The sequence below is a fragment of the Drosophila virilis genome, chromosome 3, assembly GCF_030788295.1.
Source record: "Drosophila virilis strain 15010-1051.87 chromosome 3, Dvir_AGI_RSII-ME, whole genome shotgun sequence".
NCBI classification, from domain to species: Eukaryota; Metazoa; Arthropoda; class Insecta; order Diptera; family Drosophilidae; genus Drosophila; species Drosophila virilis.
In genome coordinates, this window is record NC_091545.1 from 24,049,299 (window position 1) to 24,067,216 (window position 17,918).

General features: G+C 41.1%; 1 protein-coding gene and 1 long non-coding RNA gene across 6 annotated transcripts in view; one reads left to right on the plus strand and one right to left on the minus strand.

Annotated features, from left to right (window-relative positions):
- bbg (big bang) overlaps nt 1–17,918 on the plus strand; it is a 134,041-nt gene that overhangs the window by 83,684 nt on the left and 32,439 nt on the right. The window contains exon 1 of one of the 5 annotated variants that reach the window (XM_032435167.2): nt 10,409–10,601. The exons of the other annotated variants lie outside the window; for them this stretch is intronic. The gene's annotated coding sequence lies outside the window, so the exon portion shown is untranslated. Of the gene's footprint in view, nt 1–10,408; nt 10,602–17,918 lie in introns of those variants that run through there. 5 annotated transcript variants of the gene reach the window in all.
- LOC26530882 (uncharacterized) lies at nt 9,793–11,052 on the minus strand. The gene is made up of 2 exons (XR_001450458.3): nt 10,581–11,052; nt 9,793–10,415 (listed from the first exon to the last, which is right to left on the minus strand). It is a non-coding gene; the product is annotated as an uncharacterized lncRNA (long non-coding RNA).

A 17,918-nucleotide genomic window follows, 5' to 3' on the forward strand; every position in this document is an offset into this window, starting at 1 on the left:
TTATTCGCTTAAAGCTTTCAAAATGAATGTTACATTATTTTATTTTTTAAATTATATTTTACGTTAGATAGCTAATAAAGCAAGCTTTAACCTACATTCATTCCATTTGCTCCATACAATTTTTCGCTTAAAGCTTTTCAATAATTATTGCTCGTTAACCGAGCTTTCATTTCATTTGCTCAAAACAATTTTATTCCCTTAAAGCTTTAACTTACACAAAAGTTTTTTAACATAAACAAGCTTTTAACCTGAATATTAGTTAAAATAACAAAAAGATTTAAAAATGGATGTTGTATATTGCCACTTACACAAGCTTTTAGCTAAAAGATTAGTTAATCACAATTATTTTTCTGTCAAGCAAAAGCTTTACCAAAAATATATTAAGATCTCTGAAATTGCTTTTCGCTTAAACATTTTAAAATTGATGTGACATATACACAATTATATTTTATAAATATTATATCCTTAAGCTTTAAGCTTAAATTGAGTTGAATTTTAGTTTCTGCATACTATTTTGTTCGCTTAAAGCTTTCAGTCGGAAAAGAGATCAACAATTCATGAAATTTTCTGAAAAAATGAAATAAAATTTTGACTAATAGAGTTTAATTCGAATTTTTTATCGCTGACCATCGAATGCTGTTACAATAGTATCAATTTACAATTGCAGCTTGGGGCCACGTTGCAAGTAATATTATAGTTTTTGGTAAGTTCTGTTTTGGCTGGCCTGGCTCAAAGATATTTTAAAGAGCGTGCAATTGGTTCAGCAATTTATTTCCGTTAAATCTGAAATGCCCACAACAACAGTTTTATGGCCATTTCATTTCGTGTTTGGCAAACATTATCAACAGCAACGGCAACAACTGGCACAGAGAGAATTTAAGAACCATAATTTGCTGTTAGCCGCAGGATAAACCACGCAAATTTATCATGAGAAACAACGAACAAAAAATCACATAAAATGTTTTTCGCGCTTAGTTTTTGGTAGGGGAATACTTTTTGTTTGCGATAGGAAGTGAAAACGAAAAGCGTTGGGGAGGAGCCAACACCGAACGGGCGACTGCGAACGAGACTCTCTGATGGAGGGGCATCTGTCTGGCAGGCTAGTCTATAAATTACAGTCGCTAGTCAGTTGCTTTTGGGTTTATAATCAGAATTTGCGCTTTCACACGCCAAGGGGCGGCACGTGGAGGCTGGAGACCAAAGACTCCAAAACGAACCGTACGGAGGGGGATTCACACTTGGTAAATTTAAGGGGACAGCCGCAGAGTTCCGTTCGCTATCGCGCTGACACAATCAGCGAGGCCAAGACAAGAGTTGGCTCAAACGCTTCTAACTGGGCTTGCGACTCGCCTTGAAGCTGCCTCTCAAGTCGGGGAATTTCAGCATTTCCGATAAGCAATCTGCTCCAAATTCTCGCTATTCAATGGCGCTTCCTTTGTTGTGAATCGCACGGCCAACTTACGTCTCACGTTCGCCCTCACTGAGTTAGGGTACGCTGCTTCAGATGTGCCACATCTATGTATAACTGCCAAGGAGTAGCAAAGTTGGAATATCATAAGCAAATATTCAATGAAATTAATCTATAAAGTTCACACTGATTTTCTTTGGCCATTTTTAGCACAGTTTTGTGTCTTCTGCGCCAGCATCATTAGACCACCCACACAATTACCAAGAATCGTAGCTCAATAGGAGCTCGTAATTTTCACTGTTTCACGCGTCTGTAATTGCCCCACTTCGGATTGTGGAGTTGAGTTATGAGCGGCATACCAAAAATAGTCAACGGGGTATGCAAAGTAAAAGTCTAATTTCAATTCCCAATTCCCAATGTGTACAACAAATTCTGAGGCTGTAGAATAATTATCTAGTTGTTAGACAAGACACCCACATGGAGCTGGCCGCAATTTAATTAGAAAACAAGACGCAAACGCAACGATTAATGGCCAATGCATTTGAAAGGAAGAGTTCCACAGATCCCAGTCAGAGAAAAAAAAAAGCTAAAAGCTCAACTCTGCGGCTGCGGATCGGCTGGAGAAATGCGAACACATGCGGGGCGCAATAACAGTAAAAAAGTGTAACATATATTTATCACTGAAAAGCGACAGCAGCACAGCCAAAAAAAAACACACACACACACACACATGCACACACACGAAACCGACAAGGAAGTCGCGGCATTGGTATCTTCTCCTCTTGGAAAGCGCGGGGGGCTTCTCCATCTCTCTCTCTCTCGTCTCTCGATGTGGGTCAGGCAAGCGGTCGGCATCTCTGTTGGAGCGCCTGTCCAAACAATGAGCCCCCAGCCAGCCAGCCAGCCAGCCAGCCAGCCAGCCAGCTAGCCGGCCGAGCAAACCGATCCAAGCCAAAGCAAACTCAACACGCTTCACATTTTCGATGATGATAAATGAGGGAGATGAATGCCACGATAAAAAGGCACCGAAAGGAGTTGAACTCCTCTCAGTGGAGAGATTGTAATGTGAGCTAAATGTTAACTTAATGGCAGCTGATAATCGTTGTACACTGATAAGTCAAACAAACTGAGTCAGTTGTTTATTGGTCATAGTGTCAGCTGATTAAGGGCAGAACTTTCAATTATGCGGCGCCAATTGTAGTCATTTGCAGTGAAGGTAAAACCCTTTACTTTCTTTTATATGATCAAAAGTTATTAGTTTATGACGAGGTTAGGAGAAGTTGACACCCTTTTAGAAAGATCTGACAGATCTCCATTCGTATTTTTCTTTCCAGTTGGCAACAATTTTTCAAACATATCTTTAATAAGTCTATTTTTATATTTCTTGTAATCAGATGAACTCCCTTTCCCACAATCCGAAATTCGTTTATTTAAGAGAGTCTAGAGAACATGAGATCCTTATCCTTAACAAATATTTTGTTCAGTCTTTATAAAATGTGATCTATCTTTCCTAAGATCTAAAGTCCTGTTTACAAAGAGGGGCACAAATCTCATTTAACTTTCTTATATTCTCTATCTCTATCTTTATCTCTCTTCATAGTTGTCAAATAACTCTATAATAATAAATCAGAATATTTCCAGTATGATTTAGCTCGAATTAAGGCCAATCTTACAAATCTTTGTTCACGTCTAACATCTGCGCTTCCTTCTCTGACTTTCACTGCAAATCGTGAATATTTTGCAATTGCTTGACAATTCTAACACATCATTCGCAATTTTCAAGTCTTGAAGCCTTGAGGCGACACTTTCCCATGACCAAAAGCATTAGAAGCATTAAACCTTAGCCAACAAGTCACGCTGTGAGTGCACCAATAAAGGCACACAATGAACAGGCTCAAGCCCAGAGTCTAGGCCGAATCCAATTGCGAGCCCTCTGCGCTCATCGCCTGTGAGCGACACACGTTCACGATCCGGAGTCAAGGTAATTCCCATACAAATTTTTGCATTACCAAAAATTGTGTTTTTACCTCTTTGGCCATTGTTGGGCTTTCGCTGCTCGCTGCGTCTGTCCAGTCTGTCAGTGTGTGCATACGAGTATAACTATTTATTAGGTCATCTAATTGTGTTTTCCATTTCGACGAGCAGTGACAGCAACGGCAACTGCCACAGCGACGTGTTTTTCCAACGGTTTTCCCACACACACACACACACACACACACACACACACACACACACACAGACAGACGTCGAAATGTGAGCCGCTGTGCAACAGTTTTACCCAGTTTTTTTTTTCTAACAGTTAATGTTTTGCTTTTTCATTCGGTTCCGGCTGCCAAATTTTAATGGACTTTTGTCATTGGTTTTACTCGAAATTGACTTTTAGAGTTGAGTAAATGGACTGAAAGTTGGCAGTTATTCAAAAGAGTTATCGATTTTAATTTATGGCTTTAAAAATGTCCCAACTCTTGAATATTATGGTAGTTGAAGAGCTAATAAGGCCGATTAAGACACTCATGAGTCTTTGATTATAAGCGCTTACTCAAATGTATTTAGCTCTCACCAGAAGGTGTTGTTTATATGACATATGACACTTGAATTATCCAAACCGATATATATATATCGATATACCGATTAGCAACGTGTATCAACAAGTTATCGGAAAAGTAAATTTGATTAACCTAAATGTCAATAGCCAGCGACAAGAGGTGTTAAATATCTTACACCGGAATTATCCGAAGCTGTTAATTTATCTATCTATCCTCTGCATGTAAAAAAGTGGTTACTTCAACGAAGATAGCTTAGGTCTGGATTTTTTGTATAACTTACAAATTTTTCTTGCATTATTCGCATGGATATATCTCTGATTGTAATAAAATTGAAATAAACTGAAATCCAAAAAGCTCGCGTCTTTTATTTTTTTACCCAGAGCGTATCTGAAGCGATTAATTTATCAATAAACTGTATATATCGGTTATCGAAAAATCAATTGTTGAAAAGTCATGACCCGTAAACTAAACGCCAGCCTAGTTAAAAGTGTCGCCAAAACAAAGTAAAACTAAATCGATAACCCTAACTATCGATGTGCTATCGGTAAGATAATTGCATTTATTAATTGAATGCCGATAACTATCGATACCTTGTTCAGTTGTTTTATTACTCTGCCCACAAATATACACGGACTTAATGTCAAGCAGCTGCTGGCTCGATATGTGTCTGCGGCAGCCCGCATCAGGCCAGCTGTTGGCCCTTGAAAGCTGCGAGTATCGCCCCAAAACGACATAAAACGACTGAGGCTAAGCGAGAAAGTCTTAAATTACATACGCACCCACACACAGAGAGCTGAACACGACAAGCACGGTCAGGAAAACTTCCTGTTGGCTTCTTCCCTTTGCGCTTCTGCTGGCCAATTTGGTCAATGAATTAAGTATTGGACGCGTTGTTGCGTTGCACATTCTGTTTTTTTGTAGTTGTTGTTGTTGTTGTTGTATATTTGTGCCTCCCAATTCGTTTTGTTGCATTGTGGCAAACACCTCGGGCCATAAGCATTCGCATTCGGCAAATTACCGAGCGCTCAAATTACAGTTCATTGAGCCATTTGGCAGAAAGAGAGTTGCTTCAGTTTGAGGCGGCGGCGGCGGCGGCGGCGGCGTCGATTCCTACACTGGACACTGGCGACACTTGACGGGCTTCCTGTGTGCCTGACCCCAATTTTGTTTTCGCAGCGGCCAGCTGCAAAGGCTTGTCGCACTGCTGCTCAACACGAACCGAGGGAAAGGTTCCTCGCCTCATATGATAAATGAGCGTTCATTTGTGGCGTTTACCTTCTTAGCCCAATGCCAAGAGCAGTCTCAGTTACCAGTGCATTGGGACTGGGCCAGTTTTGCGTTCGTTTTTGGCAACATTATTATTTAGCCGTTACTCACATTTTGGCCACTGCTGTTTTGACAGTTGGCCAACTGCCCGACTGACTCTGACCGGCCGACATGTACACAGGACCCGAACATGATGTCCCATTGTGATTTATGTGGCCCAAGCGTTAAAGTGTTTTATTTTATTTATTTATTTATGTTTTTTAATTCATCTCGCCTCGCCTCGCCTCTCCTTTACTCTGTCCTGTCTTTGCCATTTATCTTCTGCTATACTTTTTATGCCCGCCTTTGCGAGCGCATCATCGAGTCTACCTACTTGTCCGCACTTCGTTGAGAACATTTCACTTTCCCGTGAGCTAATTGCAACTGAGCCTGGGTGTTGCCTCATCTCATAAATCTTCAAACACTTTCACATTCATTCATGTCCGAATTCGAATACCTTACCCAAGCATGTGGTGCGTTTACCTTTGCCAAAAAAAAAGAAAAAACTCATTAGCACGTCGCGACATCACCTAAGTGGTTCCTGGGGTGTGTGTGTGTTTGCCAAGGGTAACCCGCGCGGAATTCGGGCGCGGTTTTCACCAGCTTCATCAGGTAGTCAACACACCTGCTGTTCATTCACACACAACCTTTTCAATTTGTTACACTTGCCAGGTGAATGGCAACGACAATTCCAGCGCCTGTCATAAAAGAGCGCAACCCTTAAGAATATAGAAATAGAGAAATGTCCTAGGTAAATAAATATACTTTAAATAGTTATATATTTTTTAGAACAAATGGACTCCAGCAAATAAAACATTTTTAAGAATTTAATCTACATTCAATATAGATTTAAATATAAGCCATATCTTAAGCTTTCATATAAATATGGAAAACAACTTCCAAATAATGCAAATACCATAAATTCCACTTTCTACCTTGTCAGTTAAAAAATGTAAGAAAAAAAAAATAATCAATAGCTATAAACAAATTACCCGCATAATCATCACAATCAAGAGTAATCAAATTAAAGACCACATTTAAAGCACGCGAATACCTTATGGAGGCACATTTTCGGTTACAAAAAAAAAAAAAAAAAAGGCACAAGCTGTTCGTATTTTTGGGATTTCGCATATTTCGTATACAATTTATTTGCATTTAACCTGCTTTCACTTGGCGCTGTGTTCATGTCATGACACGGCCTGCAAGAGTAGCTGCTGCTGCTGCTGCTGCTGTTGTTACAACTGCAACTGCAACTGTTGCAAATGCCACACGCCGTAGAACCAACCCGCAACCGCATACCCTTCCCGACACTTCCTGCGGACAGCGCGAGCGCGTGTGTGGGCGACTGCTTAAGTGGCGTTTGTGGAGGCAGCTGCGCGGTGCTGCGGCTGGGGGCATGAGTTTTTCACTGCGTTTTAATCTCTCAATTCAAATTCCAAAGCTTGGGACGCTGCCGTTGCGGTCAAACACCAAACGGTGAAAACAACATAGATGGGCAGCTGCTGAGAGCGGGGCGCAAATGAATGTTGGCTCAAGCTGTGCTGGCTAGCTGCTTATTTTGGGCCAGCTGTTGATGCAGTGCGTTGGCTACGGTGCCTCCAAGGGGCAAAGCGGGGCAGCAACAGCAAACGCCAAGCTGAACGATGCGCGACCATTTAGGGATTGCAGCCAACACTCGCAGCTGATTGGATCGGGTACGTTGCCAAATTGGTTTTACTGCCAGATATCTCAAAGGCAGCTTTGTAATTGGAAGCTGCGCGAGGATATGCCACGTGTCTCGCTGCGCAGCGCTGGGTACACAGTTTAAAGAACAAGCGAACTGTTGCCCAGCTGAATTAGACAGGTGAGACGGGCAGCTCAATGGATAAAAAGTTGCTGTCGAAATTAGCTCATGCAAATTACAATTTTAAATTGAAAGTGCGGATACGAGTTAATTTAGATAAAGAAAATATTTTTTTTTTTTTTTTTTGTGAATATAGCTTGTGCGAAAAGAGAAACTATTTTCCGAAATGAGAGAGACAGGGTAAAGCAGCTGGATAGATAAATTAGATAAATTGCATTAGAAATTAGCTCATGCAAATTGCGAATTCTATTTAAGAGTTTAGATTCAAGTTAAATTAGATAAAGAAAATATTTTGGTGGAGTTAAGATTAGTAGAGAAAAGAAACTAATTTCAAAAGTGCTTAAGAAGCATTAAGATTGTGTTTTCCAAAGTTGAAAGATGGAGGCACTAAGAGAGAGAGAGAGAGAAGAAGCTAGAGAGAGAAAGAGTGAAATATAGATATAGGGATAAAGATAGATATAGATATTGAGATAGAGATAGAAAAATAAAGATAGGGAAAGAGATACAGATGGATATGGAGATGGAGATGGAGCTGAAGATGGATATAGAGATAGGCATCGAGATAGAGAGAGAGGCAGACACAGATAGAGCGAGAGAAGGGGATGCACTTTAAGCTCTAAAAGAGGCTTAAGCAAAAACTCTTCAGTATTAGAGTCTTCCCTCTCAAATGCCATAAACAAAGCCAATCGCCGGCTTGTCGCCAACCCAAATGCATATCAAACACACACACACACTCACACACACACGACGCCTAGTCGGATGCAACGCCAATTCGGTTGCATTTCACACCGTAACCGTTCCCCTTCCCCTTCCCCTTCCCACGCTCCTTTTGCCACTCAAGTGCACCCGTGCACCCGTCTGTGTCTAATGCAGTTCTGCGAATGATTTTGAATGCGATTCCGTTGGCGCAGTCATAACATCAATCAAGCTTTGATTTTCACATGTCAAACGGGCAGCGGGCAACATAAATTCAAATCGAATCCACTCGCAAATCGGCAACTTTCTATGTGCAACCAGGCAAGCTGTTTGCAACATTCTCAGGCAGGCAAATTCAAATCGGATTCTGTCTGCTCGATCGTTGCTTGAGGGGTTTGGGGGTTGGGGATGCGGATATATATAGCTTCAGTCCAAGTTGAGTTATCGCCGCGACACAATCACTTGTCATAAACATTAATTGAGCGTGAAAATTGAGCTAGCTTTAGAGGGGCAGAGAACAAGAACTAACGCGTCTGAGAGTAATAAAGATCGATTGCAATGATCAGGAAAAAAAAAAAAAAATGATGACGAAGAAGAAGAAATCAGAAGCGCGTTCGATCGAGATGAAAAGATCGATCGCTGGCTCGCCAATCTTTTTGGCACATACCGACTTGAAGCGGCCTTTGGCACCCCATTAAAAAGCGAAATTGGGTCAGAGATGACGATGATGATGACGACGACGCCGGCGCGATATATTGGAGACTACTCTCATCCTGTTGCTGTCTGCCGCATGGTGGCAGGGAGTAGGGGGGCCGGGGGCAGGGTGCATCTTGTTGTTGTCTTTTACTTTCATTTGTTGCCTTTCTCATGCCACAAAAAAGTGACCTGCTTAACGTGTCCGTCTGCCCGTTGCTCAGTCTGTGCGCCCGTCCGTCCGTTCTGTCTGCCTGTTTGTGTTTTCGATACTTTTGGCGCGCGAACTCATTAAAATCGAACTGCTGATCATAATCGATCGCCAATCACTGATCAACGATCTCCAATCGACGACGTTCGACCCGTTGCCAAACATATTTTTCATATTTATTTTTTTTTTTTGGATACCTTCTTTGCTGATATACGAAACGAGGTCGTGCTGTAGAAATTTCACCGTGATATGTTTTTTTTGTTGTTGTTGTATTTGTTGTCCGGCTTCCTGAACATTGATGTCTATTTCGAGCGAGCTGCTTTTGAAGTTCAACATTGGCGATGCTTTATGCCAATGTCAAAGACATCGCCCACTCGAAAACTGTGGCAAGTAGACTTCATGCGGCATGCGGCAAGCGGCCTCCGTCTTCGGCCACCACATGTTGCATATGAAATTTATGCAAATCTGCAACAGCAACAGCTGCCAATAAGCAAGCATAAATTATATGCGATGCGATTCAAGATCCTTGTTGGCATTAGCATATAACCTGATGCCAGCTGCTGCAAGACAGAGAGCGAGACAGAGAGAGAGAGAGAGGGAAGCAGGGAGAGACAGATGAAATGGAAACGAAAGACTGTCTACAAAATGGCTTCATTTTGGGCTCCACATATTCTTGAGGCCTGTCATCTGGCCTGACACAATTAACTGCAACTTTGTGCATTTTATGAAACAATTCAAAAGTTTCTCAGGCTTCCGGACCAACTTGCAAGGTGTGCCGTGTGTGTGTGTGTGTGTGTGTGTGAGGTGTGAGCTGCTGGTCTGCTCTCATTAGCAGAGACAGTCGCTAGCAGCGGGTTGCCGCGCAGCGTCATCATTATAAAAGTTGGTTCATTTTTGTGTGATTATTAGCCTGGTTCTTAATGTGGGAAATGTTTGCTTGGAATTTCTGTTCTGTGTGCCGGAAGTTCAGAGCGCAGCTATTGAGCAACTGCAGCATAATTATTGAAAAAGTTAGCAGACCTTGACTGTCACATAAGCAAGTTAACGGTTCATTTAAGTGCAAGCAATTTACATACTAAACACTCTGGAATATACTTCATATATTTTATTACATTTAAATAATTAGCCTTAAGTTTGGTCTTTAAACTGGAGCTTCAACGAGTTGCGCGCTGTTGGCAACATTACTTGTCAACATGTTGCTAAACTTGCTGCTTCGCAACATTTGGCTCGTGCGCTCTTCCAGCATGTTGAGCCGGCACACCGGCTTACACACAGACCACGCGCACACTCTCTTGCTCTTCTCTCTCTCTCTCTCTCTCTCTGCCATCAGCTTTGTTTACCTGCAACTCAATGCGATCTCGCACTGCGATCTTTAGCAGTGCTGTCGCTAGAGCAGCTGACGTCTGTGCCGCTGGTCCCACCGAAGCTCAAGCTGTCTCTGTTGCGTTTGCCGCCGCTGTAGGTAGGGCGGTCGTTGATGATGATGATGCTGCTGCTGCTGCTGCTGCTGCTGCTGTCGCTGCCTTTGCCGGTTCTGCTGCGCTTGCGGCTTTCGTGCCCAAATAGTCCAGTGCACATTTTCATTTCCGTGCAATCGGACGTCGGCGTCAACGTCTCTGCTGCAGAATCTCAGTTACAAGTCCGCGTTGCGTGTTTCGTGTTAACTGTTAAAGTAATTCCCATTCGCGCATGGGAATTTTCAACAAATTTTCACTGAATTCACAAATATTTGTGGAATTTTCATTGTCAGACCCGAAAAATAAACGAAACCAAAATTTGTTTAGCACATAATTAAAAAAAAAAAAAACAAACAATCAATGTCAAATTCAAATTGTGCTTAGATAAGAATGAAAATTTGATTGAGAAACAAGAACTTACATGTTTTTGGCAATAAACTGCGTAAGTTATTAAATTTTCCATTACCCAATTAATGTTATTGTAGCTAGTTGTTGTTGTTGCCGTTGTTGTTGTTGTTCATGTTGTGTAGACACATAAACAAGTTTGACCTTTTCTGCGTAGGTGTTTTTTTTAATTTCGAGATTGTCGTGTGACATATTTATCTGATTAATTTTTGACAGACGGCAGACAAAAAGTTGACCGATAATTTCAAATTGACTGCAACAACGACAAGCGACAACAACAACAACAACCACGACACAAAACATGGCCCATAACAATGTTGACCTCGTTTAATTTGGAGTTCCGAGATTTTGTTATTGGACGAAGACCAAGCGAAATACAAATAAAAGTGGGAGCAGGACAGAGAGAGAGATAGAGAGAGGGAAATAACTGCAATTACGCAAGTGACGTAACACGCAACGTAAGGCGGCGGCACACGACAATAAACGCAAAGGGAAAAAATACCAAAAAAAAAAAAAAACAAAAAATATGCAATAAAGCAATTAAAATGTCATTGCTAGAAGACCGAAAGAGTAGAAAAAGTGGGAAATGAGCCATAAAAACGGATAGGAGAGAAAGATATGTAGGAATAAAGAGCACACAAAGAGTGTGGCCACATTTCGGATGGAAGTCATAAAAGCTGTTGTTCCCATTTTTATTCCCTTACACCCAATACACTTTAACTGGCCAGTGTGTGGGTGTGGTTAGCGGGGCAGGAGGGTAACTAATACATCATATGCCTCTCTATATAAAGCGGCTGACAACAAATGGAACAAAGTGTTGCAAGATAACGCCAAACTATGCCGGCAAACGCTTTGAAGTTTGGCTCAGAAATGCAGTTATCCGGCATCAAAACTTCACAGATTATGTAACAATATATATATATATATATATGTGTATATTCCTCTCGTGCAAACTGTGCAAACAACAGCTGATAACATTTTCCAATAGACCAAATTGCCGATGGCTTGACTTCGAACTCCGGACCTGAGTCAAATATTTGCATAGAGTTTGGACTCTGATTCTGTTTGGGTTGCCTCAAATGTTTGCGCAATGTGCCCAACGCAGTTAGAATCGAGTGCCGCACTCATTGTTGTTGTTCTTGCTGTTGTTATTTGAATGTGCGGCTCTGTATGCACTTTGAAACCTTTTTGGGATTGAATCTTCTTGTTTGCCGTGATTTGAAATGTTGTGAGAAAAACAAATAACTGATATAACCAAGTGTTCTATGCATTTAAATGCACTCGAACAATAAAATAGTTTATCCTTTTATACAGTATGTTTCTATATCCCATATAATAATATTATTTGAATTTATATGCATGATGTTAGTTTAAGGTTGTTTCCACTATATATAGAAAATTTCTGGCGCATGAATTTTGTGCATACCAAAAGCATTCGAGCACATTGGTACACACTGTCTATATCTAGTTTTTTTCAATTTAAGTCCTGTCTACAATTGAAAATATTTGTGTACACACACACATATATACAACTGAACTGTCAGTCCAATCTGTTGACCAAAATCCGCAGACAGCTCAATATTTTGACAGCTCGACTGCAGGCAGCACCCCAAAAAAAAAAAGTGGGGGGAAAAAAAGAAAGAAAAACAAATAACGCGTGTTGGGGCAACTGCAAACAATGGCAAACAATTTTTATGCATTTATGCAAAAAGCGGCAACAGCCCCCTCTGCAGCTTCGCCCCAGCCCGCTGCCTTTGGGCTGTCAGAAAAACGCGTCGCGGGCACAAAACACCCAAAAGTCACACCAGTCTCCAGCTTGGAACGTGCTGCCAACCCATTGCATGAAGCTGTCAGAGAACTGACGCACTGAATTATATATGGCTAGCATATGAACAGTTCGGCAAAGGGAGCAGGGCAGCGGGAAGCGGAGAGCGGGCATTCCAAAACAATATTGGAAAAGAGTTAAAAAGTAACCACACAAACAGCCACGAGAGTAGTCGATCCATTGTCCATCGCCCATCGTGTTCGACCTTCAGTTGAAGCTTCACAAACCGCAACTAATCTAAGTGGGAGCCTACCAAGACCAGAAGCGATTTTCCTTTGTGCCTGGTCAAGTTTACTTTTCATAATTACCGCGCATTAAAGTCAAATTCAGTTGCAGAGATGCCAGCCGTTTGATACGCTACCTTTCCGCTGCCCAGGCCACGCCTAGCCCCACCAACCATTCGCCCAGCCTCGCTGCGCACTGAAGCTGCGTTTAATCTGTGCCTGATTCGCCATGCAGACGCCTCAGTTTGCCCAGTCGTGGCGCTTGCAAAGGTTTTTTTTTTTTGCTTTATTTTTAGACGTGCCCCAAGACGAGCCTCAACGCTGGTCATTAACATTTGACGGACACTGTATGCGTGTGTGTGCGTGTGTGCGAGTGCTTAGAATTTTTAATTCCGCCACAAAGAGCCAACAAATCTCCGCGGGCTGCACTTCAGTTTATTCAGTTCGCGCAATTGACTCACTGACTGACATAATAGAAATGTCAACGGGCCAGGCGCTGATTTGACAGCTCCAACTGCAACAGGGCGTTCCAAAGTAAGCGGGTCGGAACTGCAAAACTCAGCAAATGCAGTTTAGCATTAAAAGGGCTGGCAGCTCAGTCTGCAAAAAAAAACAGACAGACAGAAGAATTGTCTGTCTGCGACTAGTTTTAATTGATTTTAATTGCTGTTGATTAGCGCGAGTGTGATTTGTGCAGCACAAACTGGGGTGAATGTGTTAATTTGAATGGGAAGTGAAAAGTGGAAAAGTTGATTAAAGAAACGCAAACACACAAGAATTTTCCAACGCATGTTTGCAATTAACTTTTTAGAAAAAGATGCAAGAACAGCACAATATCAAGTCAAGTCAGTGCCATATTTGTGATCTGTTACAAAATTGTCCTCTCAGAGAAAAAGAAAAGATATTGCCAAAAAAAAATGTAGCTCACTTTATCAATAGAAACTATAGTCAATATTGCACAGTCGAAAAAATCTTTAATTTTACTTTCTCGTTTTCTTTATTCGATTTTTGAGTCTGCATCATCTCGTGTTCTCTTCTTTTTTTTCTAAGAGTGCCCAATTTACAAAAAAATACATATATACGTTTTCTACTATTGCTTTACAACACTTAACTGTTGAATTTTACAAGTTTACATAATTGTTCACTGTTTACTAAAAAATTACAAATTAATTTAACTAACTATTCCCATAAAATCACTCAAATACTTATAGGCAAGGAGTTCAATAAGCGCAGCTCATAAAAATCCTGTCATTTCTTTTTTTTTTAAGCATAGAATATTTTATGGAATTTACATAAATTTCCCTGTATTTTCCGAGTAAGACACTAGACAAGGAGTTCAATAAGCGCAGATCATTTAAATACTGTGCTTAAGATTTTGCTTCTGTTCTTCAAGCATTGAATATTTTATGGGATTTATATAAATTTCCCAGTATTTTCCCTGTATTACAGTAGACAAGGAGTTCAATAAGCGCAGCTGTTATTTCTGTTTTTTTTTCAAGCTTAGAATATCTTTTAGGATTTATACAAATTTCCCAGTATTTTCTTATTGATTGTGAGGAGTATTTTTTATTATCCCAATTTTCATTCCCAAATTGAGCAACTGTGAGGCATTTTAGTGTTTTATGATATTATTTCAAAAATGTTTCGCATTGCTTTTGAGCTCAGTAAATTATTCAATTGTATTCACAAGTGTTCCACAAGTAGCGCAATTTATGTCTGTATTAGAGCAGCTCTCAAAGTCTGACAGATCGTATAGGCCCCGATATGACATAGCTATAAATAGTTTAATGTGCGGCACTTAGTAGATCTGGCGAATTTCATTGACATTTTTGCTGGCCGCAAATGCGAATTGTGGGCGCGCATTTGCGCAACTTCAAGGCTACCAAGCGAGTGGCACACACACACACACACACACACACACACACTGACATACAGGCAGGAATTGTGAAAACGATCAATAAGAAAAATGAACTTACGAGTGTGTTTTAAGCTGTCATATGTTGCAAGATGTTGGCGAGATGTGGCGACGTTGTCATTAACCCCGGCAACGCTTGCAACATTGCGACTTGCCGCCAAATGTCACAATGACAGTTGCAAATTGTCAGCGGTGGCGACTCTGAGCCAGCAGCAGCGGCGACTCTTGCTGCATGCCGCCATGCCCTGTCACAAGTAAGCAGCTAATTACAAAACTAACGTTTGACATTTGCCAGACGTTTGGCAGGACGTCTGGGCCAGCATTTTGACAGTTTTAGAGCAACGTTTATGGCCGACAGTCGGCAACGTGCCGCAGCTTGACCCTTCTGGATATCGGTTTGGGTTTCGGTTTGGGTTCTAGTTTTGTTTCAACAGAGTTGATTGAACTGCAATCGTGTGTGTTTTTCTGGTACTTGTTTGTGTTTACCCGGCTACTGTCTCTGGGAATTGTATGTGTTGCTGGTTCTCTCTCTCCCTCCAACTTGTTGACAGTTTTTTTTTTTTTTTTGTTTTGTAATATTTTATAATGAATGCATTTTGCAGTCGAGGTACCCTTTAGCCCCAGCTCCTATAGTTTACTTTGTTGTTGGTCATGCTGTTAGAATCGAACCAAAAGCCAGATTCTTGCCGCGTCATCTTTAAGGCGTAGCCAACAAATTGAGTCTAATGATGGATAACGCACTGACACTGGCATAAAAATAGAAATAAATGTCTATTGCACTTGAGCATTGAAAACTATTTTTGTGGCAGTTATTGAATGGTCATTGACATGCAATGCCCAATGACTCCTGCAAAGTGTCAACAAATTTGTTAGCCAGAAATGAAAAATGTATTCTGGGCATCTTTTTGTTATAGCTCTAACTGTTTGTGAGACTCTATGCAACTATATTTCGTTGTGACTTCAAAGAGTTGTAAAAGCTATTAAAGGCACCGATAAGTTAATCGATAACTTCTTTTGTCAGTTCTTAATCGCATCTACTAAGTTAAAACTTGTATACACGACTAAAACTATATTTTTACCAAATATTCCTTCAAATCGATTCTCTTCTTCTCTCCTACAAGGCAAAGCTCTTCCTCTCACAACTCGCTTACATCATTTCCTTTGGTTAAGCTGCTGAAAACAAGAAAATCGCCAGCTTCGTGTTTTTCATCAATTGTTTATGTTATTAGACACAATTTTCAAAAAGTAAAAACCTCAGCATTGTTGTCGCATTACACAGAAAACATTAATCATTTCCTGCTTGGAATTCTGAGCCCCCAACTCGACCCAATCAACAGCACAAAGCATCTAGTTTGAGGGACTTAGATGGACTTGGACACGAATGGACGCGGTTCTGTGTGAGATGCTGAAATGCTACTTGATCTTCATTTTGATACGCTTTTAAGCAAATCAAGTCGCATGAAAATATTTGAACAGCCTTTCACACGACCTTTCAACTCCAGACTCGCATATTTGGTCTTTTTTGGGAATTGAGCCAGGGTCGTGACCAGCTGCCTGTTATTGTTGTAGCTGTTGTTGCTGTCTCGTCAACACTTCGAAAAGTTTTAATGATCTATCATTGTTGGAATGCATGTGACTAGTGTTGTAAGATGCGCCCACGAGTATGTCTAGCGTTAAATTCTTAAAGACTTTCACTTCAAGGGAAAGTGTAAAGACTGTGATGCGGGAACTGCATAAAGTAAACACACGTGTATTAATTATCGTAACATACTTCGAATTAATCTTGGACAACGTAGAGAATGGAAAATGTATAAAAATTGTATGAAAAAGCAGATAAAAAGTGCATCTTGTGTGGGATCAGCTCTATAAAGTATAAGGACAACAGTTGCTTAAGAAAAGTTCTGATCTTGCCACAGGGCATCAACTAGTCGGGCGCTGTCAAGTCAAGAGTGAAACTCCGTTTTGTTAAACTATAAATGTTTCTGCCCTTTAGACGTCTATTCCGTAAAGCCACAACTTCTTATTGAGTAAACCTACATTATAATGTGCGCTAACTTGACCCTCTTGCTCTTTGGGTGCCTCTGTGCTATAGACAATATAGGCAAAATTACCAAACACTTTACAGCATTTTCGAGCTAACGGTACCGCTGAGAACTCTGAAAACATTCAATCATCCAAGAGTGCAGCAACAACAACAACAACAACAACAACAACAAGAACAGAGCAAAGAACTCTATGCAAACTAAGTGCAGGTTCCAGGCGATGATCTCTGAAGACCCGCGACCAGGCGGTAACTCAAAAAAAAAAAAAAAAAAAAAAAACGGGCCATCAAAAGGCGTTACAAATTTTGATTTCTTTTGAAAACTAGCGACGCCCAAAACCGAGAAGAGCGACAGTATGACAGCGGGCAAGGAGGGCTGCTAAAAGAGGGGTGGCGGGAGGCACATCGTAGAAATTATCAATTACAGCATAATTATGTGTGACGCACAATAGTCAGAGGTGCGGGGCGGGGCGGGGCGGACAGGGTGACGGAGAGCACACACTATGACAGCAATGATTGATTTGTGGATAGAATATGTAACCCGAAGAGAACTGGCAACTGGGAACTGGGAAAAGCTGCGCGCCGTTGAACTCTTGACACGTACCCAGAACGCGCTCAAAAGCCGACAAAAAAAAAATAAAAAAAGTGATTTTCGTTTGTCATCGTATAATTTAATTTTAAACGTTTTGATTGACTGGCCAAAACGGTACACTCGATTCCCATACCATACCATACACCCCTACCCTACCATACCCCCCTGCTTACTAGTCTCCATCCGTGTCTCCGTCTCCGTCTCCGTCTCTGTCTTCACTCCCTAAGCAAGTTCAGCTGCATTGTCGTAACTCCCGACTCGTCTCTCGCATCGCATCATCTCTCTGTCGCCTGTAATTGCATATTAAACAACATTTACCAAAGTAATGTTTACTTATATATATATATGTTTCTTTTCTAGCCAAACTCTTACAGAACCCTGCTCCGCACATTCCCTGTACCCCTCGGCGGCACCTGTCCCTCTTCTTTGCTTCTTTACAATCTTTTAAAGTCTTGTTCAATGTCAATGTTGTGACCTTTGTTAAGCATTTTGTTTGCTTGAGGTTCGCTTTGAGGAATCTATATGTAAGATGTCTTGTCTGCACCACTCCCCCCCCCCCCCCTCTCGCCCGTTTCATTACCTGTCCCCTCTTTGGGTTTAGCTCTTTCTTTGCTTTCATTCAAGCAGCGCAAGTCCCGTTGTAATTGTTGGTTAGCAAGTATTTCTTCCTCTTCATTTTCCTTTAAAAATCAACTGCATTGTTGTAGTTGTTGCTAAATAATATTGCGCAATTTTTATTCAAACAGCTTTGGAAATA